Raw genomic sequence first — 27,271 nt, 5'->3', positions numbered from 1 at the left:
CATCTTCTTGATCTTTGCCTCCTTTTCTTTTTCTAAGCTCCTGGATCATTTTCACTATCATTTGGAATTCTTTTTCTGGAATGTTGGCTATCTCCACTTCACTTAGTTGTTTTTCTGGGGTTTTATCTTGTTCTGTAGCTAGTACATAGTCCTCTGCCTTTTCATTTTGTCTATCTTTCTGTGGATGTAGTTTTTGTTCCACAGGCTGCAGGATTATAATTCTTCCTGCCTCTGCTGTGTGCCTTCTGCTGGATGAGGCTATCTAAGAGACTTGTGCAAGCTTCCTGATGGGAGGGACTGGTGGTAGGTAGAATTGGGTGTTGCTCTGTTGAACAGAGCTCAGTAAAACTTTAATCCGCTTGTATGCTAATGGGTGGGGTTGAGTTTCCTCCCTGTTTGGCCTGAGGCAACCCAGCATTGGAGTCTAGAGGCTCTTTGGTGGGGCTAATTGTGGACTCCAGGACGGCTCATGCCAAGGAGTACTTCCCAGAACTTCTGCTGCCAGTGTCGTTGTCCCTGCAGTGAGCCACAGGTGCCCCCCACCTCTGCAGGAGACCCTCCAACATTAGCAGGTAGATCTGGTTCACTCTTCTATAGGGTCACTGCCCCTTCCCTCTGGGTCCTGATGCACACACTACTTTGTGTGTGCCCTCCAAGAGTGGAGTCTCTGTTTCCCACAGTCCTGTCAAAGTCCTGCTATCAAATCCTGCTACCCTTCGAAGTCTGATTCTCTGGGAATTCCTCCTCCCATTGCCAGGCCCCCAGGTTGGGAAGCCTGATGTGGGTCTCAGACCCTTCACTCCAGTGGGTGGAATCCTGTGGTATAATTTTTCTCCAGCTTTTAAGTCACCCACCCAGCAGTTATGGGATTTGATTTTATTGTGAATGCGCCCCTCCTACCATCTCATTGCAGCTTCTCCTTTGTCTTTGGATGTGGGGTATCTTTTTTGTTGAGTTCCAGTGCCTTACTGTTGATGATTGTTCAGCAGTTAGTTGTGATTCCAGTGCTCTTGCAAGAGGGAGTGAGCGCACGTCCTTCTACTCTGCCATCTTGAACCAATCTCTAAAATCTTCTTAAAAGAGAACTCCAGATCCAGAAGGCTTGACTGATAGAGTCAATTAAGCATTTTTTTTAAAGCACCAATTCTACACAAACACAGAAAGAAGAGGAGGGGTTGTTTATCAAGTCACTCTAAACTGATATCATTACCCTGAGGCCAAAACCAGACAAGAAGACACTATAAGATAAGAAGACTACAGACCAATATCTCTAACGAGCATAGATGCAAACATTCTATACAAAATTTTAGCAAATTGAATTCAACAATATATAAAAAAGATGATATATAATAAGTGAAATTTATCCCAGGAATGTAGGGCTCATTTAACATTCAAAAATCAATCTATGTATTTCAACATATTAATAAACTAAAAAACAAAAACCATATGACCATCTCAATTGATGCAGAAAAAGCATTTGATAAAATCAGATACTTATTCATGATATAAAAACAAATTATCCGCAAAGTTGGAATAGAAGAGAACTTTCTTAAGGTGTATTAGAGGACATCTACAAAACACACAGCAAACATCATAGCTAATAGTGAAAGACCAGATGTTTTTCCCTTAAAATCAGGAAAAAACAATGATGTCTGCCCTCACCACTTCTGTTCAACCCTCTACTGGTGATTCTAGCCCATGCAATCAGGCAAGAACAGTAAATAAAAGGCATGCAGGTTTAAAGAAAAAAGTAAAACTATTTTTATTCACAGAGGACATGACAACCTACATAGAAAAACAATGAATCTATTAAAAAAAAACTACTAGAGCTAAAAAGTAAGTTTAACAAGTAGCAGAATACAAGATCAATAAATAAAAACTCAATTGTATTTCTATATACTAATAATGAAATATTGAACTTAAACATTAAAATTTATTAAATACTGTCCCATTTAACTAGCATTAAAAATATAAATACTTAGGGATAACTCTGACCAAAAATGTTAAAGTCCTAAACACTGAAAACTATAAAACACTGGTGAGAGATATTAAGGACTGTCTAAATAAATGAAGATGTATACCTTATTTATGGGACAGAAAACTCGTTATTATTAAGATGCCAATTCTCTCCAAATTGACCTGTAGATTTAATGTAATCCAGAATCCTAGAGTACTTATTCTAGAAATTGACAAGCTGCTTCTAAAATTCATACCAAAATGCAAAGAACCTAGAGTAGCCAAAACAACTTTGAAAAAGTAGAAGAAAATCAGAAGGCTAACCCTACCTAAGTTCACGATTTATTATAAAGCTATAGTAATTCAAAAATTTTAAGTGTGCTATTATCATAGAGTTAGAAAAAAGATCGATGGGAAAAAAAAATAGAGTCCAGAAGTAGACTCACACACATAGAGACAATTGATTTTTGAGAAGCTGTAAAGGCAGTTCAGTGGAGAAAGTAGTCTTTTCAATAAATAATCCTGGAAAAATTGGACATACATATTTTTTCAAATCAAGATGTATCATAGATCTAAATTTAAAGCCTCAAACTACGAAAGCTCTAGAAGAAAACATAGGAGAAAATCTTTGTAAGCCTAAATTAAGCAGAGATTTCTTGGATACAACACTGAAACCGCAATACAGTAAATAAATAAATAAGACTTCACCAAAATTATAAGCTTCTGTTCTTCAAAAGAGGATGAAAGATAAGCTTCACAAACTAGAAGGAAATTACAACAAATTCAAAATTCGATAATAAAAAGCAACACACTGAAAATGGACAAAATATTTGAACATACATCAAATGAAAAATAAGCATATGATAAGATTAACATTATCATTAGACATTAGGATAATGCAAAGTAAATCACAATGAGATACCACCACACATATCATTTAGAATGACTAAAATTAAAAAGACTGTTTATACCAAGTGTTGCAAGAATATGATTAAGGGACTTCCCTGGTGGCACAGTGGTTAGCAATCCACCTGCCAATGCAGGGGATGCAGGTTCAATCCCTGGTCCGGGAAGATCCCACATGCCACGGAACAACTAAGCCCGTGCACCACAACTACTGAGCCTGCACCCTAGAGCCTGCAAGCCACAACTACTGAAGCCCGCGTGCCACAACTACTGAAGCCCACACGCTCAGAACCCATGCTCCACAACAAAAGAAGCCACTGCAATGAGAAGCCATTGCAATGAGAAGCCACTGCAATGAGAAGCCTGCGCACCACAAGGAAGAGTAGCCCCTGATCGCCACAACAAGAGAAAGCCCACACGCAGCAACGAAGACCAACACAGCTAAAATTTTTTAAATTAATTAATTCATTCATTCATTTTTAAAAAGAATATGATTGAACTAGAAGTCTCATAAGCTGATGGGAAGATAAAATAATGTAACCTGTTTGGGAGAACAGATGGCAGTTTCTTAAAATGTTATACATATGCCAAACATGTGCTCCAGCCATTTCACTCCTGGTACTTACCCATGAGTAAAGAAAGTATATATCTGGGCTTCCCTGGTGGCGCAGTGGTTGAGAGTCCGCCTGCTGATGCAGGGGTCGCGGGTTCGTGTCCCGGTTCGGGAAGATCCCACATGCCCGCGGAGCAGCTGGGCCCGTGGGCCATGGCCACTGAGCCTGCGCGTCCGGAGCCTGTGCTCCGCAGCGGGAGAGGCCACGACAATGAGAGGCCCGCGTACCGCAAAAAAAAAAAAAAAAAAAAAAGTGGAAAAAGAAAGTATATATCTATACACACAGTTATACACAAATGTTTTAGCAACTTTATCTGTATAGCGCCAAACTGGAAACAACCCAAATGTCCATCAGCAGAGGAATGAATAAGTAAGTCATGGTATATCCATACAACAAAATCCTACTCAACTATAAAAAGAAATGAACTTTTGATACACATTACAACATGGATAAATCTCAAGAAAATCATGCTGAATGAAAGAAACCAGATTTTAAAATGTGTACATGCTGAATTATCCCATGTACATAAAACTCTAGGAAATGCAAACAAATCTATAGTGGTAGAAAGCAGTGATTGCTTAGAGATGGCGGGAGTTGGGAATGAAGGACTACAGAAGGTCACTGAAGAAACGTTTGGGAGTGATGCATACAGTCCCTATCTTGGTAGTGGTGATGACTGCATAGTGTATACATATGTCAAAATTTATCAAGTTGTATACTTTAAATATATGTGGTTTATCGTACGTCAATTATAAATCAATAAAGCTATTAAAAAAAGAAATGTTTGTGTTACCCAATTCTGGCCAATGAAAATTAAAGAAAAAGTTGCTGAACGCTCCTGAGAAAATTCTTTGATCTTAAAGAGCCATAAGAAGATCTTTCTCTTTCTCTCTCCCCCTCCCCATCCCCACCTCAATGTCTCAATGTGAAAAAGAAAGTATGTTGTCCATGTTATAGGTGGAAGCCATCTTTTGACCAAGAAGAAAGTCAGCATGAGGAAATTGCTAACAGAGAGACAGAAAAGCGGAAACAAATGCCTCTGAGAGGAATAGAACCAAAATCGTGATTGAAATCTGAAGTCCTCCTTATCTAAGGATTTTCAACACATGACCTAATAATATTCTATAGTAGGTAAATCATTTTTCATTAGGATTCTATAATTGCAGTGAAAAACATCCTAACTAAGACAAGCATATTCTTATTTGAGAACCATATTAACAATTTACAATATGTGACCAGATGGAATTCTATTCTTGGTATTTAATTAAATTACATATTTTTTAATAATCCTCAATCTATGTATATCTACTGCGTGTAAGGCTCATAGGTCCTACAGTATAGGAGATATCAGATGTTTATACCCTCCCATCATATGTGTTTCCTCCTTTTGATAACAGCACTCTAATTTTCCCTTAGCAAACCACCTCTCTGGCACTCTTAGTTCAAGTCTTTCAGATGAGACAGATCCTCCTTGTCGCTAACAGTAGACATGTGATTCAAAAGGCATTGTGAGAAAGATGGGCAACTGAGCCCAAGTCCCCAAACTTCCCCTCTCAACCCCCTCTCTCAGCTACTTCTCCAAACAAGAAAAAAGTTGGAGCAGGTAAGTGGAAGCACCTGCATAGGGTCCTTGAGGTTGCAGGCTCCAGGGTCTCTGACAGGAAAGGCACTCTCGTTCTCCTGTTTTGAGCATGCATAAAGCAAAGTTCCCAGTTTCAGGGTTCCCAGTGAAAGACTGTACTGGGAAACCTATGAATCCCTTTAGGAAAGAGCTACATGTACTTGTTTATGTGTGTGTTTGTTTGCTTGCTTTTGCGAGGGTTGAATTAATCCAGCTAGTGACAAATAATGTGGAGGAGACTTTCACCCATTAGATGAGTTGCTCCTAGCCCCTGAGGCTAGGAAAGAGTCCTGGCTTTTACCCAGGGAGATCTGGGAGAAGAGAGGCTTACTTCCAAGCTTCAGCTAGATGTTGACAGATTGCCAGTTGGTTCAGCACCAGCCCACAAGAGTGGAAACTTTCCGCCTTGTAGATTTGCCACTGTACAAGAGACCCTAATCACTTGACCTGTAATTATAGGTTAGTGCATGCAGAGCCTGAGGTCTGAGCAGGAAATGGAAAATAAGATCTTGCCTTAGTAATACCAGCAAGTCAGAGAAAAAAACCAAGATAACACTTCAAACAGGTGTTTCATTGAAATAGAACTGTTGGAAGAGTCAGATGAAAACTTTTTTAAGTAATAAATTATTCAACAAGATATAATTGAAAGTTAAAAGATTAACAGTTAAATATATGATATATGCCATAATGAGAGGGAAAAAATCATTTAAAAATATGTAATAACTGCATGTGTTTCTCATATTGTTCTGTTCCAGACTGAAGTAACTAAAGTGAAATAAGTGATAGAAATAACATTGATATGCTGGCTAACATATTTTCAAAATTAACACATTGCTGATGTTGCATGAAAGTCAGGAATTCCCAAACCTGAAGGCAGGAGGGAACAGCCGAGGAACTGCCTGTCTAGTCCTTATCACCGTGTAAAAAGAGAATAAATTGTCTCCTGAGAATTCATAACCACTCACACTGTATGTGGTGGGTGGTCAAGAACACTTGAGTAGGAAATTTAATTTAAAGTGTTACCAAGTTAATAATGCACCCAGAGTACAGGCAAAAAGAAACAAATATTCTTTGGAGTACTCAGCTTCAACTCAAACTTCAAAGAATTTCTAAAAATAAAGCTTCAAGAAATACAATTTATTATTGAAAACTCAGTTGATGTATTTAACAGCATATGAGATGTAATTGAACAGAGAATTTGTGAACTCAAAGAAAAAATTAAAGAAATTAACCAGAATTCAATCTGAAGAGATAAAGAGATATTAAGAGCTATAGAAGTTAGAGTAATAAGATCTAACACATGCCTAATTAAAATTCCAGAAGAAGAGACTAGAGAAAATGGGGGAGAGACAATGTTGCAAAAAATAATGGACTCAGAATTTTCCAGAATTACTGAAAGATATTAAATCCTGAGGTCCAGGAAGCCCTATTTAAAAAACAAAAAGAAACAACAAAATCCAAGTGGGGCATATAAAAGTAGACCACATCTACATTCACCACAAGGAAATTGGAAAAGAAAGAAAGAAAGAAATCAGAAAAGATCCAGCCTGACTTCTTAAAAAGCAACACTGAACATTAAAGACAGTGGAATAAAATCTTCAATGTGCAAAGAGAAAGTAACTCCTAATCTAAGTTACATATTCAATGAAACATCATCTTAAGACACTGACAAAATACAGATACTTACAATCAAATGATACTAAAGGAAATTCTGAACTATAAGATTTGCTACTTGAATATAGCCAGATGGCACAATGAGAAAAAGAGTGACTCGAATTGACAGTGGTACTTAGATATAATTGTACCTCTATTCCAGAGATTGAAGGACTAGTGTTGCTATTTTATAAGGTGACATTTTAGCAGAGACTTGAAAGAAGTGAGGGAGTGAACCATGTGGATATTCCAAGGGTGTTACAAGCATGGAAAACGGTATGTGCATAACCTCTGGGGCAGCGGGTGAATCTGCTTGAGGTGTAAAAGGAGCAGGAAGGCAACCTTTCCTGGAACAGCGAGAGTAACCAGCAGAGTGGCAGGAGATGAAATCAGTGTCAGCAGACAGCCAAACTAGGAAGGGCCTTTTTTTTTTTAATATCTTTATTGGAGTATAATTGATTTACAATGGTGTGTTAGTTTCTGCTTTATAACAACGTGAATGAGTTATACATATACATATGTTCCCATATCTCTTCCCTCTTGCGTCTCCCTCCCTCCCACCCTCCCTATCCCACCGCTCTAGGTGGTCACAAAGCACTGAGCTGATCTCCCTGTGCTATGCGGCTGCTTCCCACTAGCTATCTACCATACGTTTGGTAGTGTATATATGCCCATGCCACTCTCTCACTTTGTCACAGCTTACGCTTCCCTCTCCCCATATCCTCAAGTCCATGCTCTAGTATGTCTGTGTCTTTATTCCCGTCTTACCCCTAGGTTCTTTTTTCTTTCTTTCTTTCTTTTTTTTTTTCCGTGGTACGCGAGCCTCTTACTGTTGTGGCCTCTCCCGTTGCGGAGCACAGGCTCCGGACGCGCAGGCTCAGCGGCCATGGCTTACGGGCCCAGCCACTCCGCGGCATGTGGGATCTTCCCAGACCGGGGCACGAACCCGTGTCCCCTGCATCGGTAGGCGGACTCTCAACCACTGTGCCACCAGGGGTAGCCCTAGGTTCTTCATGACCTTTTTTTTTTTCTTTCTTAGATTCCATATATACGTGTTAGTATACGGTATTTGTTTTTCTCTTTCTGACTTACTTCATTCTGTATGACAGACTCTAGGTCCATCCACCTCACTACAAATAACTCAATTTTGTTTCTTTTTATGGCTGAGTAATATTCCATTGTATATATGTGCCACATCCTCTTTATCCATTCATCTGTTGATGGACACTTAGGTTGCTTCCATGTCCTGGCTATTGTAAGTAGAGCTGCAATGAACATTTTGGTACATGACTCTTATTGAATTATGGTTTTCTCAGGGTGTATGCCCAGTAGTGGGATTGCTGGGTCGTATGGTAGTTCTATTTGTAGTTTTTTAAGGAACCTCCATACTGTTCTCCATAGTGGCTGTATCAATTTACATTCCCACCAACAGTGCAAGAGTGTTCCCTTTTCTCCACACCCTCTCCAGCATTTATCGTTTCTAGATTTTTTGATGATGGCCATTTTGACCGGTGTGAGATGATATCTCATTGTAGTTTTGATTTGCATTTCTCTAATGATTAATGATGTTGAGCATTCTTTCATGTGTTTGTTGGCAGTCTGTATATCTTCTTTGGAAAAATGTCTATTTAGATCTTCTGCCCATTTTTGGATTGGGTTGTTTTTTTGCTATTGAGCTGCATGAGCTGCTTGTAAATTTTGGAGATTAATCCTTTGTCAGTTGCTTCATTTGCAAATATTTTCTCCCATTCTGAGGGTTGTCTTTTGGTCTTGTTTATGGTTTCCTTTGCTATGCAAAAACTTTTAAGTTTCATTAGGTCCCATTTGTCTATTTTTGTTTTTATTTCCATTGCTCTAGAAGGTGGGTCAAAAAGGATCTTGCTGTGATTTATGTCATAGAGTGTTCTGCCTATGTTTTCCTCTAAGAGTTTGATAGTGGAAGGGCCTTTTTTGATCACTGTAAGGACTTTGGTATTTGTGCTGAGTGATTAGAAAGACACTGGAAGATTTTCAACTGAGTCGTGACTTGATCTAAGCAGGTAAATAAAATGCTTTAGAAATAATTTAGGTTCAAATCAACAAAAATTGTTCTTCCATGGACAAATGTGATCTGGTACTTAGAAGGCTTTCTGCTGATCCAGTTTGATATAAGAATAGAATTTATATATTTATTTTGGAAGTCTGAATAATTTATTTGATACCTTCTCAAGACCCTGACAGCACCTGGGTCCTGGGTTCTGAGGGATCACAAAGGGGCCCTTGAGAAGGGCAGGAAAATGGCAAAGGCATGAAGAAGGCATATTTCAACAACTTAAAAAAATTTTTTTATAAGTTTGTTTTCTATGTCTGTGAGTCTTTCTGTTAGGATGAGCATTTTTTAATCTTTATTTTATTTATTTTTGGCTGTGTTGGGTCTTCGTTGCTGTGCACAAGCTTTCTCTAGTTGCAGCGGGTGGGGGCTACTCTTCCTGGTGGTGTGACAACTTCTCATTTCGGTGTCCACATTGCAGTGTCTTCTCTTGTTGCCTAGCACCGGCTCTAGGCCCGTGGGCTCCAGTAGTTGCAGCACGTGGGCTCAGTATTTGTGGCCCACGGGCTTAGTTGCTAAGCCGCATGTGGGATCTTCCCAGACCAGGGATCCGACCCGTGTCCCCTGCACTGGCAGGCATTTTCTTAACCACTATGTCACCAGGGAAGTCCGAACTTTAAACTTTTGCCAAACCTCCAGAACTTGATTCAAAAATATATTCTCTTTCCCAGGGACAGGAGACATTTAAAGGCTACTTGTGTAATGCTCAGTATGTAACCTAATTAAGAACACTAGAGAGTACCTCCAAACTGGAGGGCAGTGTCTACAGAGCAGACTCGCACATTACTTTGAACATCGACGGCCCTGGCTTACTCAGGCCCGTCTTGTTGCCAGCCTTTGAAATTAGAGGCCTGTGACAGGAGGCAAGTAAAGAAGAGAAGAAAACACACTGGCTGGTCCTGGTGCCGATTCTCCATTATGACCCTCACCAGGATGTAGCACCTGGACTTAATGCCGGCTTCTAACACTTACAGGGGTAGATGTTCTGGGTATTCTCTCCCGTGGCTCTACTGACTCTCATTCTCTTTCTCGTCGAGACTGAAGGGTAGACTCACACAGTTCGTGGGCAGCCTTTAAATCAGGCCAAAAATTGTCCAGGTAATTGAGCTGGAAATACCTTGAAGGAAATCACAAACACTCCTTCTGTTTCACTTCCATACTGCTGAATTGCCTCTTCATCTTCTGTCACCATAACGACTGGCATCCTGTCCTGGCAGTGGTGACAGTACCAAGCGGCTGCACTGTAGATGCTCCTGTTCTGCCGCTTCTCCATGGACTCCCCGCTTTCCTGAGGGAGAGAGCAGGACTGCTGGAATTCATTAGCGAAGAGAGCGCAATCATGACGCGCATCCTTCAGGAGATTTCGCAATTCGTTACACTGTCTCCGGCCTCTTTGATGCTGCACAGCTTGACAAGCCGTTTGCATGACAATAATTCCCTTCAATTCAGGAAACTCAAGGATCTCGAGGTAATCTTGAACGACTTTCCAATCTGGGATCATGTAATGAGTCACGTCGCGAGACAAGAGTTTCCCATCGTTGAGGCAGACGGCGGGCTGCGGGCGGAGCGGGCCGCTGCAGGGCACGCGGGGACGCAGGTAATGCTCCCGCACGGTCCGCAGAGTCCGGCCCTGGAAGGCTCTCAGGAGCAGCACCGTCTTCCGCTTCTGCAGCATGCTGGCGGCGCTCCCCGGGCACAGCTCCGGGCCCCGCGAGGCCGCCGGGAGCGGGCGGCCGGGAAGCTGTGGGCGCCGCGCGGCGCGGCGCGGGCGGAGGCGAGGCCGAGGCTTCGGGCCCACCCCCTCGGCCTGGTCTCCGCGGTGCTCGCGGCCGGCCGGCCCTCCTGGCTGCGGCCTGAGCGCTCCCCGCTCCACCAAGAATAGAATTTGAAATGGAGTAAATAGCACCCATGTCCTATTCGGTAGACTCTCTTCCCTGTTTACGACTTGCTTCTAACAGGCTTTTAAAAGGAACTGGATGGCTGAGTGTTTAAGGCCACACTCTGTGACAAGGATAGCAGTGTGTTCTCTGTAGCACTTCCATCACTATGAAGATGTTTCCAGGCATTATACCATGCTTAGGCCCTACAGCCTCTGTCCCTGTCAGGGTGGATTAGCTACGCAATGAGCCTGCATGTACCACTAGAAATTGACCCGTTAAGTTCTTTTAAAATAGTGGTTATTTCATATTTGCATTTTGTTCTGGATACTCTGTACTTGCTCCTGCAGATCCACTCTCCGTCTCTCTCCATCCTGCTTTGTGCCTCTGGCTTCCAATGGGGTCCTCTTAATGGGGAATACTGCAGATGTGCATGGTGGAGGGAGAGGTTAGGTAATGTATTCTACTGGCTCCCTGCTTGCCATGTGGTGACTTGTCCATGACTCGTTTCTCTAGTGAAGTATCCTGCTCTTTTCTAAAACGTCACCTATAGCTACAAGCTCTTCCTTGGTTCCAGGTACCACTCTCCCTCCTTGCCCTTTCAGGCCTAGGAGTGGTAAAGCTTCCCTGTTCTTGTTATCTATAGGATGCTTTGCCATCCCTCATTGGTTTCCCTTAACTCTGCTCCCACCCCTGAAAATAATTCCTTCATCAAAGTCTTGTTAATGACTTGTTGATGGTGCCATCTGTTTTCTGTCCACACAGATCGCTCTACAGAGTAAGTTCAACTAGTTATATTTATCAACTTTGCTTTTCTTTTTATGTACTTTACTCTTCTATTTATTTTGAAATTTTCGCATATTTTTAAATTTAAAATTAATCAAACACTGACTCAACAACCATTTACTCGTATCATACAATTCAATACAATAAGCTAAATCAATTGCAATGGCCCAGGAACTAGAGAAGCAAATAAGAGGAGGATCTTAGGCAACTTTGGGGTTCAGAAAAGACTCCACTGAGAAGGTGAGTAGGACTTGGCACCTCACCGTAGGGCAGCCCCTTTCTCCTCAAGAACTGTGGGTCTCACTGCACTACAGCCTCAGGACCACCAGGGTTAGTTGCTCACACAGTCTCACTGCAAACTCTCTTCAGGGCTCCCCTACTTCAGCAGATCTAATGACATCTGCCTGCAGCCATGTGGGGTGTGGGCACGTACACACGCACACTCAGAAAAGGTTATCTGTTAAAACTAAGTAAGTGCTGTTGAAACAATTTCTTTACATGAAATGAGTGTAATTCTAAAGCATCCTGAATCTGAAGTTTTAAAAAAATTGTTGAAACAGTGAAATCGTCAACAGAGAAGTAGCATTGTTTGAATTTGCAATTCAGTAAGTCCTGACACTTTTTTTTTTAGTCTTGCTACCAATATGATGAATGGAGATCTATTATAATGGGTATTATTATGATGATGTCTTTCAGGTTTCTGTAAAGGCTTGTCAGGATATATGTATGCAAAGGCACATTTATCCTATTAAAGATATATATATATATCTTAATATATATAAAGATATATGTATATATCAATATATAAGTATCAGACCATCACTTACGAATACCTTTGACAGCCAGATATAGAACCTTTCAGAAGACAGAAACCCCCTCCATAAAAACAAGTAATTGGCAGCTGTCTCAAATCAACCGGTCTGATGTCACTCAAACCAATTTTGTTGGCTTCAAGTAGCCTGAGCAATCATCCTGGTTAACTGGGGACTGAGGGTTTCCTGGACGAAGAGATTTCTGTGCTAAAACCAAGACGGTACTGGGAAAACTGGGGTGAGTTGTTCCTCTAGCTCCATGTCTCGTGCAGATCAGTAGAAGATATTTCTGTTGTGGCCTGAATTGTGTCCCCTGACCTGCCCCACCCACAATTTATATGTTTAAGTCTTAACCTCCAGTTGCTCAGAATGTGACTGTGTTTGGAGATAGAGTCTTTCAAGAGCTAAGTTAAAATGAGGTCGTTAGAGTGGACCCTGATCCTATATGACTGGTGTCCTTACAAAAAGGAGAGATTAGAACACAGACATTCTGGGGGACCCATGTGAAGACACAGGGAAAAGACAGTTACCTATAAAACAAGGAGGGAGGCCTCAGAAAGAAACAATGCAGCTGACACCTTATTCTTGGATTTGTAGCCTCCAGAATCATGAGAAAAATTCATTTCTATTGTTTAAGGAGCCCAGCCTGTGGTATTTTTGGTATGGCAGTGCTAACAACGACAACAAAAAAATACATTCTCTTTTTTTTTCAGCCCCCAGTACGCGGGCCTCTCACTGTTGTGGCCTCTCCCGTTGCGAAGCACAGGCTCCAGACGTGCAGGCTCAGCGGCCATGGCTCACAGGCCCAGCCGCTCTGCGGCATGTGGGATCTTCCCGGACCGGGGCACGAACCCGCGTTCCCTGCATCGGCAGGCAGACTCTCAACCACTGCACTACCAGGGAAGCCCTCTAATAGTTATTTTTGATTGTGTGCATTTCAGCTGATGAGCCTAATCTCTTTCTGCAAGCTTCTCTTTCCGCGTCCTCCTCGCTGCTCACACCGAAAGACCTGTCCCCTGCAATTCCTTCACCTAGACTGTGACCTCCACACATCCCACTTCCCTTCTGGCACCTTGCTCCTTCATGAATTTTCTTTCTTTTATTAAGTCTATAACGCATTAAACTATTTCCCAACCCTTCCAAACTTCCTTTAAGCCTGGGACTCCATAAATGTTAGATAAGTGAAGAATGACACTAATTTCTCTCTCCTTCCTGCTTCTCACTCCAAACTCTTTTACATTTATTGCCTTCCTGTCTCCATTTCCCACTCACTTGCCAGCCCCTTGTCATGTGGTTCCTGGCTCCCATCATTATATTGAAACTGCTCTATGAAGTAACCTAGGACCGGAGCTACTGGCATCAGTGGCATTTTGAGAATTTACAGTAAAGTCCCCTTTTCTTCTGAACAGAGTGAGCAGGGTGAACAGAGTGCAAAGTGGTTTCTTTCCTTAGCTGCACACCCATCCCCTGAAGCCATGCTTGGGATTTCATAATTCCCCAATTCAATTGTTTCTTCTCTTTCTGACCTTTTAGGAACTGTCTGCAGTATTTGACACTGTTGAGCACTCTCTGACCCTTGAAACTTTCTCTTCTCTGGTTTTCCAACGTTTCTTCCTACCTTCAATCGCACCTGAGCAGTCTTTAAGCATCTCTCTCTTTCTCTCCCCTCCCCTGCTACACACACACACACCAATTCCAGAAATAGTTACTCATCAAATTTCTGTTCTTGGTTCTCTTCTCTTCCAACTCTTTGGTCACTAATGTTTTAGAAACACTCTCATGACAACCACCGCATCTTTGCAGTTACCTCTTGATTTAGATCACCAATCCTATGTCTCTCAGAGCATCAGGCTTGAATTTCCAACTGAACATTAGTCACTTCCACGTGATCTCCTTGAGCCTATCATGATTAACATGATGAAAACTGAATTCATCATATTTCCACAGATTCTTTCTCAGTTATGATGTTACCATTCTAAGTACCCAGACTAGAAAACTCAGAGCCCTCTCTCACTCTTCCTCTCTCTCGAACTGCATGTATTATCGGTAAGCAGGTCCTAGTGACCCTATCTTCTAAAATCTCTTACATCCTTCTCCTTTTCATTACATTGGATAAATAGTTTAGTGTAGTGATTAAGAGCATGGACAGCGGAGGCAAATCAAGTGGGTTCAGATCCTGATTCCCCTGCTACTTACTAGTTATGAAATCTTAGGAAAATTATTTGACTTTTCATCTATAAAAATGGAGATAATGACAACCTATTTGATATGATTGTCTGAGAGTTGAATAAGTTAATACATGTGTAACAATTATTAATTTTGTGCTCACCCAACCTATTTCTTCTTCCTAAACACCCAGCAAAGCTGTATTTCCTGGATTCCTTGCATCTGAGCAGGGCCATGGAATGTGAGCAGAAGTGTTGTGTCACTTTCAGTCAAAGGGAGTTGAAGGAAGACATACATCTCCTATGCTCTCTCTCTTCCTTTGCTGAGGCAACACTGGAAGCAACACATAATGATGGTGAAGTTGTATTCTGGAGGGATTCTGAATGGCTGAGTTACTACGTGGAGGAGAGCTGCCCCTGTGTGCCACCACCCAGGAGCTTCTGCAGTGAATTTTGGGTGAGAGAGAAGGAAACTTTTAAACTTTTATTGTGTTGAATCACTGAGATTTAAGTTTTTAGAAAATAGCAGCTAGTCTTATTTATCCCAAACATCATGTAAATACACTGGAAACTGTGCCACAAGTAATAAGTATTTGATAAATGACAGAGATTATTATTCTACTGCTACTATATTGAGTCCAAATCATCCTTCACTTAGATTATGAGAAGATAACATAAAATGTCAACTCTTTCTAGCCTGAGCAGTTCATTTATTTAAGATACATTGTGCCATAAAAGTTTTGTTTTGCCCAGTTATATTGTTGGTAAATATCAAATGATTATTGTATAGAAGCAGCAAAAGACTACTACTTTGTGATTCCCATAAAGAGGAAAACAGATACTCTATTCCTTTCTTTACTGCCTCAAATAAAGGATAAATGATGCCAGGACTTCTACACCCTCACCTAACACAAACTTTAACTTTCCTTCCACCACCTGCATCTTAGCCTCCTGAAAGTTGACTTGGGTCCAAATCCTGGCTCTCCCACACCTTCTTCTTCCTGAGTCTCTTCGTGTATGGGACATATTTTTATGGCCAATTCTTTGGTGAAACAATGTGTATAACATTTTAAGTGAAAGAATAATCTTTTAAAACATTTCTTTATTATGTATTGAACATATTTTAAGTGCAGTGAATGTGCTTTAGAGAGGTGATATTAGACCAAAAAAAATGTTGACAAGTGGGTGTCTGGGAAAAAATCTAATTTTTTTTAACGTTAATTATTACAACATACAATTCCACTTCCGAAGTCTTTTTGTTACAAACTGTGTTTTAAACCCAGACCTCATGTCTTTAAGTCTCACTTTCCCTCATTCGTTTTCTTTCTCCTGGTCAATTCACCATCATATCTTATCCACCATGCGTGGCATCCATTAAGGGCCATCTTCATCAAGTTGTTCCTCTGAGAAACAGCAGTACTACTAATAATAACCGACATAAATATGAGTTTTCTGAACATCTGGCAACTTGGTCGGTGCTTCACACACCTTATCTCATTTGGCCTTTACAATACCACTATGAGGTGGGGCGTAATTATCATCCTATCTTACAGGTGAGAAAAAGGAGGCTTGAAACAATTATATCTAGGGTCACACAGCTACCCAGGGAAGAACAAGAGTGAATTATTTTCTGCAAAGGGCACAATCGGATACTGGCTTCAAATTTGAAGGTAGCACCTGATTCCATAGCTCGAGAGCTTAACCACCAGGCAATACTGTAAGCACCATTATATCTCTCCCTACCTATGCCTAAGTATTTGACTATACCTCCATGAAAGCACTTACTGTACTCTGCCTAGCACTATAATTACAAGCACTTCTTTGAGTTTTGCGAACTCTTTGACGGCAGTGATGGTAGTGCATAAATATCATTTGAGCTGATAGAAAAGATGCTAGTATCTCTAAGACCAGTGACATTCTTCTTTGAAATTTCTTGTCTCCATTTCAGTGTGTCTCCATTGTCAAGGGAATACAATTCTGGATTCTCTATACAGTCTTAAGAGGAAGATGATTTCTTTGCACTCTCCTGTTGGTTTTACTCTTGGTGATATAATCCACTATACAAATCACTTTTGTCCTGGCTATTACATAAGAGGTCATTCTTCCCAGCTTTATCTTCTTTTTCTTTTGTACCCACTTCTATAGGCTAATGGAGTGCTTTTCCAATAAGACCTGCTAACTGCAAGCACAAGATAGAACATGACAAGTACTTTAATAGAGGTGTAATGCAACACTTTGCTATCAATAGGGAGAGATGCCACAAGGATGAGTGTCTGCCCCAGTGGTCAACAGTGTGAGCATTTTATGTCACTTAAGCCTATGAGGAAATTAATTTCAAGTCCTTTTTCTTAGAATAACTATTTACATTTGCATAGGCCTTTTACATTCTTTATCTCCCCTTTGTCTCTAGAGCTTCGTGAGGTAGAGTTGTCATAATGTAAAATACATGTTATTATTGTATATATACATGTAACAACACATATGTTGTTCCATGTATATTACATAGCCATGTCTTAGTTTGTTAATTGGGGCTGCTATAACAAAATACCACAGACTGGGTGGCTGATAAACAACAGAAATTTATTTCTCACAGTTCTGGAGGTTGAAAGTCTGAGATCAGAGTGCCAGCATGGTCTGGTGAGGGCCCTCTTCCCAGCTGCAGACTTTTTGCTGTGTCCTCACGTGGCAGAAGGGAGGAGCTAGCTCTCTGGAGTCTCTTTTATAAAGACACTTATCCAAATTATGAGGGCTCTGCCCTCATGACCTGTTCAGCTCCTAAAGGACCACCCTCGTAACACCATCACTTCGGGGATTAGGATTTAAAAATATGACTTTGAGGGGGACGCAAACATTCAGACCGTAGCAACACAACATATATAATGTAAAGCATTATATAAAGCTAGTATACAGCTTATTATATAATATACACTATAATGTTATGCTTATTGTATAGGTGACAAAACTGAAGTTCATATAAACTTGGCAAAAGTTACACAGATAATTCAAGGCAAAGCCAGGACTCTAAGTCAAGTATGATTTCAAGTCTAGTGAAGTCTTTCCATTTCATCTTGGCTCCCACAGCCAAGAGCTGTGACCTGGGTGTTTCTAAGCATGTTGAGCTGAAGCAAGCTGTGCCCTTTACAGAAATACAGTTCACTCCTGTTCTATCCCCAAGATAGGTCTTAGAGTTCGTAAGGCTCAGATGTATGAGTCTGTATTTTTGAATACTCTTTACACACTATATAACTTCTCATTGTTGATGTGTACACTATATAGATCTCAACCTCAGAATTCTCTGGACGCCAACATTTCCAATACGCAGCTTTATGAGAAGAGAAATTCATGTGATTTCAAAGATTTAGTGACAAATACAACACATCTTGCCCTTTCCACAATCTTGATGACTGAAATTCCACAGGCATTTTTTCTGTTGCGTTCTGATAGTGGCAAATGCCCTCTGACACCTGAGGGTAGGTGAATTTGTAAGAAACATTCCTGAAAGCAGGTGTGTATATGTATAGGGTGTAGAAAAAGTATTGGGAAACAAAGCGGGAGTACAGGAAGGATAACTGGTGAGCCAAAAAGAGTAGATGGAGGGCTTTTATAGTTTTGTCTACTGTAGTGCATTGAATTGTGTCCCCCAAAATGATATGTTCAAGTCCTTACCCCAGATACCTATGAACATGACCTTATTTGGAAATAGGTTCTTTACAGATGTAGTCAAGCTAAGATGAGATCATACTGGATTATGGTGGGCTCTAAATCCAAAGACTCCTGTCTTTAAAATGGAGAAAGGAGAGGGGGATTTGGATACAGAGACACAGAGGAGACACAGGAAGGAAGGCCACGTGAAGACACAGGCAGAAATTGGAGTGATGCAGCTAAAGCCAAGGAACATCAAGGATTGCCAGGAGTCACCAGAAGCTAGGAGGAGGCAAGGAAGGAGTCTTCCCTAGAACCCTCAGAGGGAGCCTGGCCCTGCCAACAACTTGATCTCTGACTTCTGGCCTCCAGAACTGTAAGAGAATAAATTCCGGTTGTTTTAAGCCACCCAGTTTGTGGTAATTTCTAGCAGCAGCCCTAGAAAACTAAAACAGCTGCTTACTAGACCACCCCCTCTGCCCACCTCAATTTTAAGTTCAATGTACGGGATAATTTTGAATTTGAAATTTAATCCTTTTAAGTAATTAACACTCTTTTTTTGTTCCCATAATATGTCACACTGACTCTTCTCTTCTAACAATACTGTCTATTGATTCTTTCAGCGATGGGCTACCACCCCATGCAGAATGAACTGTGTGAATATTCACACTTACCCCATAAGGAAAAAGAAGACTATTCCCCTAACACTTTGTTGTTTCATGACAGAGGCAGAAATCACTTCTTATAAACTATATATTAATCTATTAAAAACACAATATTGGCACAATTTCTAATAATGTCCCATAAATAATAACACAGGGTTTCTAAAAAGTCATTGTCTTCAGTCTTTGTAAATCCCCTGAATTCCAGCTGTTTAACCAGCCCCTGGGAGCTAAATGAAATGGCTTGAAGGAAGATTGTTGGTTGCTCCCAAGGTCACTGCAGAGATTCACCCCAGACCCAAACAAATGGATCTCGACTCCTCTGCTGAAAACTCCACCAAGAGGATTCTTATAACCCGAGGAGGGAGGGGGCATGGCAAGGAGTGGGCACGAAGGGAATATTGCTATGGGCAATCTAATGCCATAGCAACCCTGCCTGGTGAATCGGTGATTCCTGATGTTTTAAAGTTCAATTTAAACAGTTATCACTGAATTCAGTAGTGAGATAATTAGCACTAAAATATCTATTTCAGCTCTGGTTTCTTGTTTGGGGAACTAATCTACCCCAAGGTATTCCCTGCCCCGCCTAGCACAGTGCCTGGCATGTAAAGAAGCTCAAATGCTAGTGACTGGTGATCTGCGGGTTCTAGCAGCGGTCTCTCCAGAAGAAAACAAATTCCCACCTGCTGGGTCAGTATTTCTTTCCGAGCTGTGAACCAAAACCATTGCTACCAGCATTCTCATAAAGGCCTGACAATGCCCTGTAAATGAAAGTTCTGAAGAACTGTCAAAACCAGATTTGAGACCTCACCCCAAACCGGTAGACGTTCAGACTTCCCTGGACAGAAGTCAGTTATGCTACAGACATTCCAGTTTAATCTGTAAAGAGATTTGAGAGTAACTGAGAGCACTTAAATGCAATATACAGATGAGACTTATTTTTACACACAGCATGCCTGGCTCCATGCCGACCCATCATCCCCTCTGGATGCTTGGGCCTGTCCTTCGGGGCTCTGGACCCGCTGACTCTCACAGCCTCACGGCCGACGCCTCCGCGCCGCCCGCTTCCCAGCAAGAGTCGGCTCTGCGAGCGCTTCCAGGGGGCGTCTCCGTCCGTCGCTGCCCTCGGGGCTCCCGGAGCGGCGGCGGAGGAGCGGGCGCCCCGCGGGGGACGCCGGCGTCCAGGGCGCCGAACGTGCCCCCTTCGCCTGCGCCCCGCAGCGGCTCCGAGGGGTGGGTGCGGAGCTGGCCGGCGAGGCCGGGCCGGGGGCGCAAGGCACCCCCCCACCAGGCGTGCGGGCTTCCCCCACCCCCGGCGGCGACCCCACCTCCCGCCCCCGCGCCGTGCGCGCGTGTGTCCGTCTGTCTGTCTTCTCTCTCGACGTCAGTGGGAATTTCCAGCCAGGAAGTGAGAGAGTGAGCGAGAGAGAAAGAGAGAGAAGTGCACCAGCGAGCCGGGGCAGGAAGAGGAGGTTTCGCCACCGGAGCGGCCCGGCGACGCGCCGACAGCTTCCCCTGCTCTTCCCGTCGGTCGGGCCTCTCGCCGCCGCCCTCGGCCAGCGTCCCGCCGCCAGCCTCACTCGAGAGCCCGGGGCAGCCCAGGCCGGAGCCGCCGCGGCCGGGAAGGCGGCGACGCCGTGGTCCCGCAGCCGCGCGCCCGGCGTTACCTCCACCCGCGCTGCGGCCATGGCGCGGCGCTGACTGGCCCGGCGAGACCTCGCGCCCGCCCGGACCCGATCCGACCCGCTCCGGCTCCGGCCGGCCGCCGCCTCTTCCTTCCGCGGCCCCCAGGCCCGCGCCGCCCCGGAGCGGGAGCCACAGGCGCAAGGAGGCCGAGCGCGGACCCGCCAGCAGGGTAAGCCAGACTCGGGCAAGCGGGGGCCGCGCCGGCTAAGTGTGGCCCGACTCCCGCCACCCACCCGCCCCGCACCCCGTCCGGCCCCGCTCGGACTTCCTCATTCCTGCGCTAACCGCTCGGCTAGACCGGAGGAGGAGGTTGACAGTAGCGGAGAGGCGCATGGGCTCTGCGCGAGGGGGGAAAGGCACCTCCGGACTAAGCACGGACCGGTCGGCCAGAGGGCCGCGGCTGCCCGCTCGGGCCGTTCTTTCTCCCCCTTCCCTCCGCCGGGCGGGAACGCGGCGCGGAGGGGAACTCGCGCAAACTTTTTTTATCCCCATCTCCCCTTCCTCTGCCGGGGGGTCGGGGCTTGAGGGATGAGGGGCGCTTGGGCGCGGAGTAGTGAGGGGAAGGTGGTTGGTGCAGTGCAGAGGCAGATTTCACCTAAGGGCGTTCCACGAAATGAAAGCAGAAGTGCATGTCAGTCCTCTGGGCTGGGAAAGCCCTCCCCAGCTCCCCAAGATTGAACCGGACAGCCTTATTCCTGGTCTCCTACCTCCAAAAGAAGCCCCCCACTTCACACACACACACACACACACACACACACACGCGCGCACACACACACACACCCCAACCAGGACAGGATATGCTCACCTACTATAGGACCTGTACCTTAGTTTTCAAAAGATAAGGAGGGCCTGGTACTGATCCTACAGGGCCTGCCTGGCGTTTGGGAGCGAAATTACCCACTTAGAACACTTTTTAGACACCCTGATTATGTAAAACAGTTGGACAGCTGTACCATGTGTTGTGCATGACTTCTTAAACAAAAATGATATAAACAAAGCCTATCGTGACATTTTAAAATAATAAATTTTAAAAATATATGAGCTTCCATATGCATTTTTGATAGTCAAAATATCTTTTGCTTCTTCAGAACTTGTTGGTAGACGTGCTGTTCTGAGCAGAGAGATGACTGCTGTAGAAAGTGTATCTGGAAATGCAGGGTAGTTTAACCAATAGAGTAAATATTCATATTATGCTCTTCTGGTGTGTAGGTTGAACAGGAATCACATTATCAGGAGTGGTGTGTAAGAATCAATGGCTACATAAAATTTCTCATTAATTTACTGTAGTAAATTAGGAAATTTGTACGAAGATTGGTTGGTTGCTTGGCTTTGATTATCAAGATTTAAGAGGTTTTCATGGACTTTGCTAAGTCGGGTTTTTCAGTGTTGCAGATAACTAAATAACTATATTTAACTTAAAGATTTTGTTATAAAGCCCATAATCTGAGAGAATGACTGTGGTATTACTAAACCATTTAATGGCTCTGGCATAGAAATGTTCTTCTACAGACTGGTGATCTTTGGTAAACACTAAAGCTTAGGATCAAAATGTTCAGTGCTTATTTTTCTAGCAAAATACCTCAATTGAATACACCTGAGTAGCTTAAATTGCATTCCTGTTGCTAAAACTTTAAATGGGAATCTGATTAAAATAAAGCCCTCAGCTGAAGCATGCTGTTTTCCTGATTTTAATGTTGTGCTTTCTAGAGATGAATCCTTTTACTGTTTGATGCACTAAAGAAGTTATGTAAATAACTTAAAGCAGAGTATTTTTTTGAGCTTCTGAACTTGAGAAGACAGGAAATACAAAGAGATTAATTTATCATGTAATTAAATTGCTAAAGTGAGAAGAGCACGTATGATCAATGGAAACATGAGATCTCCTGAACTTACTCATCCACATTGATACCTGCAACTCCTCAAAGCCCTCTGGAGCTTATTTAGATAAAATGTCTTCCTGGGCCACAGCCTACTGGACTGAAATACTGCTTGCCGTGAATAGAAAACCACTTCTAACCTTGTTTGAAAGACTTTTTAAAGAAAGTTCTATATAATCCAATTAGGGATTGGTGGTGATTTGAAAATCTGTTTGTTTTGAACTTTCAATTTTATCTTGTGTTCTGCAGTTGGCATTCACAGGGGCTGAATAAACGCCCGGTTTTCAAACCCCGTTAGTAAATACTGGAGTATATGTACAAAAATAGTTGTTCCCCTTTGTAAGCGCTCCTTTGATCTTTGCACTTCCTTCTTCTACCTTTTAAACAGTATCATCTGTAATGACTGACTTACACTTGGTAAAAGTTCAATTAGTCTGAAATAGACAGAATTTTAGATTTAGAGATCACAGCCCTCACATTTCTCTTGTCACTTTCCTTGGAACAAATTGACACTAGTTGAGAAACTAATATTTATGCAGGCTGTTTTTACCACTGCTTTCAGACTTCCAGATAATTGATGAAGTAAGTTACTACCTGGACTTTCAGGGATTGCTCACTGTGGTAGATGGAAGGTCTTTATAAGGAATTGGCAGCCACAGGAATCTTGGACTATCATTCAATCAGCAAGCCCTTATTTTTTACCTAATTTATGAGAGGTATTCCCCTATTCAGAAGAGGTGAAAGTTCTGGCTTCTGGGGGAAGTGGTTACTTCATAACCTTCAATTAGTTTGAAGTTGGGAGAAATAAGAACAGTAGTTGACATTTTAAAACAATAAATTTAAAAAATGATATCTGCGTTTCTATATAGATTTTTAATAAAGTAGTCAAAATATCTTTTTCTTTTTTAGAACCTATTAGTAGAAGTGCTGTTCTGAGCATAGAAATGACTGCAGCAGAAAATGTATCTGGAAATGCAGAGTAGTTTAACCACGAAGAATAGATATTCAGGTTATGCTCTTCTAGTCTACAGATGGAACAGCAATCACATTAACAGGAGTGGATATATAAGAATCAATGGCTATGCAAAATTTCTCATTAATTTCCCTTACTTTTAGTAGGAAGGTTGTTTCGTTTGGCTGATTGGTTTTCTGTTTATAATATGAATCATACAAGGTGGCATGATTGTTTTATGTTTTAAGAAGAGAAGGAGGAGGAGAAGGAACAGAACTTTCGTGCTGGGGGCCACTTTTAGATGTGCTGCTCCTACGTCTACATTTATGTCTGATCAGAGTTAATTGACAGCTGCTTCTTGGTGACCAGCAAACCATACTGAAGCAATTGACCCTGCTTTCTGAGAATGACTTCTCATTTGCTCTCTTGTATCTCCCATAAATACTGAATTCCCCTACAGTGTTCTTGGAGGTGAGCAGGTAAATCATGAGAAGCGTACATACCCCTTTGAGTTGACCCTGTCACTGCTTAGGAGACTTTAAGGGGTTTTAAAGATAGAGGTATTCATTCATCTTCAGAGAGGAAAGTTGGGACTTGTGACATAGTTTAGCAAGTCAGTTTGGCTCCTTGAGCATTTTTTTTAATCAAAAAAGATTAATATTTGCAACCAGATAATCTGGTACAGTTAATAGTTAGGGTAATATTACCAAGACACTTATCTTTGCAATATTTCATTAATGAGTATCCAATGCTTCACTGTTAGATGAAGAAAAGTAGCATTCTTTTCTCAATGATGACTTTGTTTCATACCTTTGGTCTCTGTTGTTTTAGAGAGGGTTCCTGGGTGCAAATTAATACGCTTTCATATTTTCAGGTGAGGCTGGTAGACCTACCCTTGAATATCAGCTAATAGTTTAGAAACTAAGTTGTGAAATGAAATCTCACTGCTTCACTATAAAAATATTTAAACCCTAACAGTTTTACACAAAAGTGATATAAAGTGTGATTTGTTAAAGAGTATAGACTCTTCAAGAGTGTAGATTATGGATGAAAATATTTGTTAAACTTACAGTATTAATCATGAAAATATTGTATTTAAACATTTTATCATCGCATTTTAAAATTTTAAAAGAAATCAATTCATTGTTATTCTTTTATATTTTTTGCAGTAATAGGTTTAATTATCAGTAGTACAAGTTTCATCTGCTTTGATTTGTTGCCTGTTCTTGAAATTAGAATAATGAAACGGATGGTTTAATTCCCTTTTACAAATTGGCTTATTACTGTTCATTTACATTTCACCATTAGGCCAAAAATCTTATAACCAGCTTTTATTCTGACCCATACTTTTGACAGATATTAATGAATTTAATCTATAGATGATTTCTTTAAGCTGTGAAAAAAATTCTGGCTGATGGAGCCTGACTGATGCTGCAAGCACTGCTTTGTAATCCAAAGATTGTTAAAGCCTATCTAAATTAATCAATCAAAAAGTAAAACCAAAATATTTTATGACATCCGGAATAAAATACTTATGACCTATAAAAAATTGGGGGGAAAAGGTTATAGCTGGAAAACCTCAGGAACCAGCAGGCAACATTTACTATACTTTCTACCTTCATACTTTAATGATTTTGCAACACTGTAAAACCTGGGGCCTCATCACAGGAGGGTTTTGTTCATTATTTCTTATTTGTAGCATTTTCAGAAAATTTTCCTTGGAACTCTGAATCTAACCATTTATTCTCTGTGGACACAATTTATGAAATGAAATATACCATCTACACTAGAAAAGGGTACAATGCCAACACTCCCAGGCCTGGTATTATACCTTCAGGGAGAGTCAGAACCATTTTACTGAAGACTCCTAACTTCAGTCCACTCAGCTTTGGACTTAATTAATTCTGGTTCTGACCCTGACCTCTCTTCAAATCACTTAACAAACACACATTCAAGTTTTAAAAATTAATTTTAAAAGTTGTTTACAAATACATATATGTATAATCATTTTTGTTGTTGCCAACAAACTGAGGAAGAAAATAAATGTTTACTTATATAACAAGTACATTGTAAAGCTGTCATTGTTGAAAAGTAACCTGAAAAGTGAATAGCAGCAGTGTTTGTTAGTTAGAATAATAAAATAATCCAAGTACTCTGCGTATAGCTTCCCTGTGAGAAGATTTGGAGAGAACAGATAAATTTTGCTGTGTTCCATTACATAATCAGCTCAGTCTATAGCTTCTGGGCATAAACGAAAACACAGAGCTCTAATGTTGTCCCAGTCTTCACTGTGTGAGTCAAAAAATGTATGGACCATTCAAACATTTCATACTGGAAAATAAAGCTTTGGATTTTTCTTAGATTTAAGCCTTTTGATATATGAGGCTCACTAGCATTTGTACATGAGATTTTCTTTTTTTGCTAACTTGAATTAAAAAACTACAAAACCTACATAAAGTTAAGCACACCTCTATAGGGAGAGCTTAATTAACATTAAATAAATAACTTGATTGCTATAATGAATTTTGTTTGTCAAAATAGTTATTTTACAAAATTATCATTTTTATTATTTATTGTGTGGTTTTACTAAACATATCACAGTATATTTCAGTGTCAGGGCATACGTATCCTTCATTTTTATCTCCAGAATCAATTCTAATAATATTAAGCTTGAAAAAAGAAAAATTAAAAGTGATGACAAATTCCTTAATCAATCTACCTATTTATCGGTTCTGAGTTCAAGCCTACAATTCATTTAAATAGTGAAAATAAATTGCTTAATTGTCCTAGAAAATATGCCTTCCAAGACAAGAATTTTAGGAATGGAGAGAATGACTATTTTTTTTTTTTTTTAGTGTTTTAACATGAATCCCTGACTTATGTTTTATTGATGTTTGAAGAACTTTATCTACCAGTTCTTAACTTAGGTATAGGTTTATTTTCTAAGATATAACCATTTAGTGTTTGATCATTAAGACTTGATTTATAAAGTGTATTTTTCTTTTAAATCGGGGCTAGGTGTGGTTGTGAGGTCAGAGGAAAAGAATCCCTAAAAAGTTACAGCATCTAGTATAATGCTCTCTGAATAGTATAAGCACCTGTATGATTTATAAAGTTACAGACAATGTGGAAGGATGGAAGGAGTATGAATGGCTTTTCATATAGAGGACATTTAAAGTAGAAAGGAAGAAACATGAAGGTAAAGAATAAAAGTTAAAGTTAATGTTGAAAACTTTGGCCAAAACAAAGGATAATGAAAGCATAGATAAAGTTTTAGTGGAGAGTTCTCTATAAAATCAGATCTTCAACTTTATTTTTGACTTAAATGTGGAAAAGAAAAATAATATAGAAAGTAAATCAGAATTCCAGAGAAAAGGATAAATTCTGTATATCACGGATGAGAAGAGGAGGGTCATAATGAAAAGAGTGAGAGGTTGTCCTTGAATAGAACTGTTTTGTAGACATTTCACTGTGGCTTATCCTACTTTTTCTTTTTTTTAACTTTTTATCTTTTTTAAAAAATTAATTAATTTATTTATTTTGGCTGTGTTGGGTCTTCATTTCTGTGCGAGGGCTTTCTCTGGTTGCAGCGAGCGGGGGCTACTCTTCATCGCGGTGCGTGGGCCTCTCACTGTCGCGGCCTCTCCTGTTGCGGAGCACAAGTTCCAGACGCGCAGGCTTGGTAGCTGTGGCCCACGGGCCCAGCTCCTCAGCGGCATGTGGGATCTTCCCAGACCAGGGCTCAAACTCGTGTCCCCTGCATTGGCAGGCAGATTCTCAACCACTGCGCCACCAGGGAAGCCCTATCCTACTTTTGATTAATTGAAATCAATAGTCATTTCCCCCACATTCTTAAGTCAGTTGTGTTAAGCAGACCTCAGTACACTTGGGAAATTATAAAATCAAAAGCGTGGTATCTGATAACAGTTAAATACACTTCCTTGCTCTCTTGCTATATCATAGCATTTATTTG

At 41.3% G+C, this 27,271-nt stretch overlaps 1 protein-coding gene across 5 annotated transcripts in view; it reads left to right on the top strand.

Annotated features, from left to right (window-relative positions):
• Positions 1–20,201: 20,201 nt before the first annotated feature.
• NFKB1 (nuclear factor kappa B subunit 1) overlaps positions 20,202–27,271 on the top strand; it is a 121,811-nt gene continuing 114,741 nt past the window's right edge. For 2 of the 5 annotated variants that reach the window (XM_022582441.3, XM_089912436.1), the window contains exon 1: positions 20,530–20,638. The gene's annotated coding sequence lies outside the window, so the exon portion shown is untranslated. Of the gene's footprint in view, positions 20,639–27,271 lie in introns of all 5 variants that reach the window. The other 3 variants (XM_089912435.1, XM_089912433.1, XM_022582439.3) reach the window with 2 other exon arrangements.

Source organism: Delphinapterus leucas, chromosome 5 (genome assembly GCF_059928025.1).
Source record: "Delphinapterus leucas isolate spDelLeu-1000000601 "Yukka" chromosome 5, BTC_Dleu_Yukka2, whole genome shotgun sequence".
NCBI classification, from domain to species: domain Eukaryota; kingdom Metazoa; phylum Chordata; class Mammalia; order Artiodactyla; family Monodontidae; genus Delphinapterus; species Delphinapterus leucas.
Note: the sequence above shows the minus strand (reverse complement) of the source record. Positions and strands in the feature narration are given on the sequence as shown.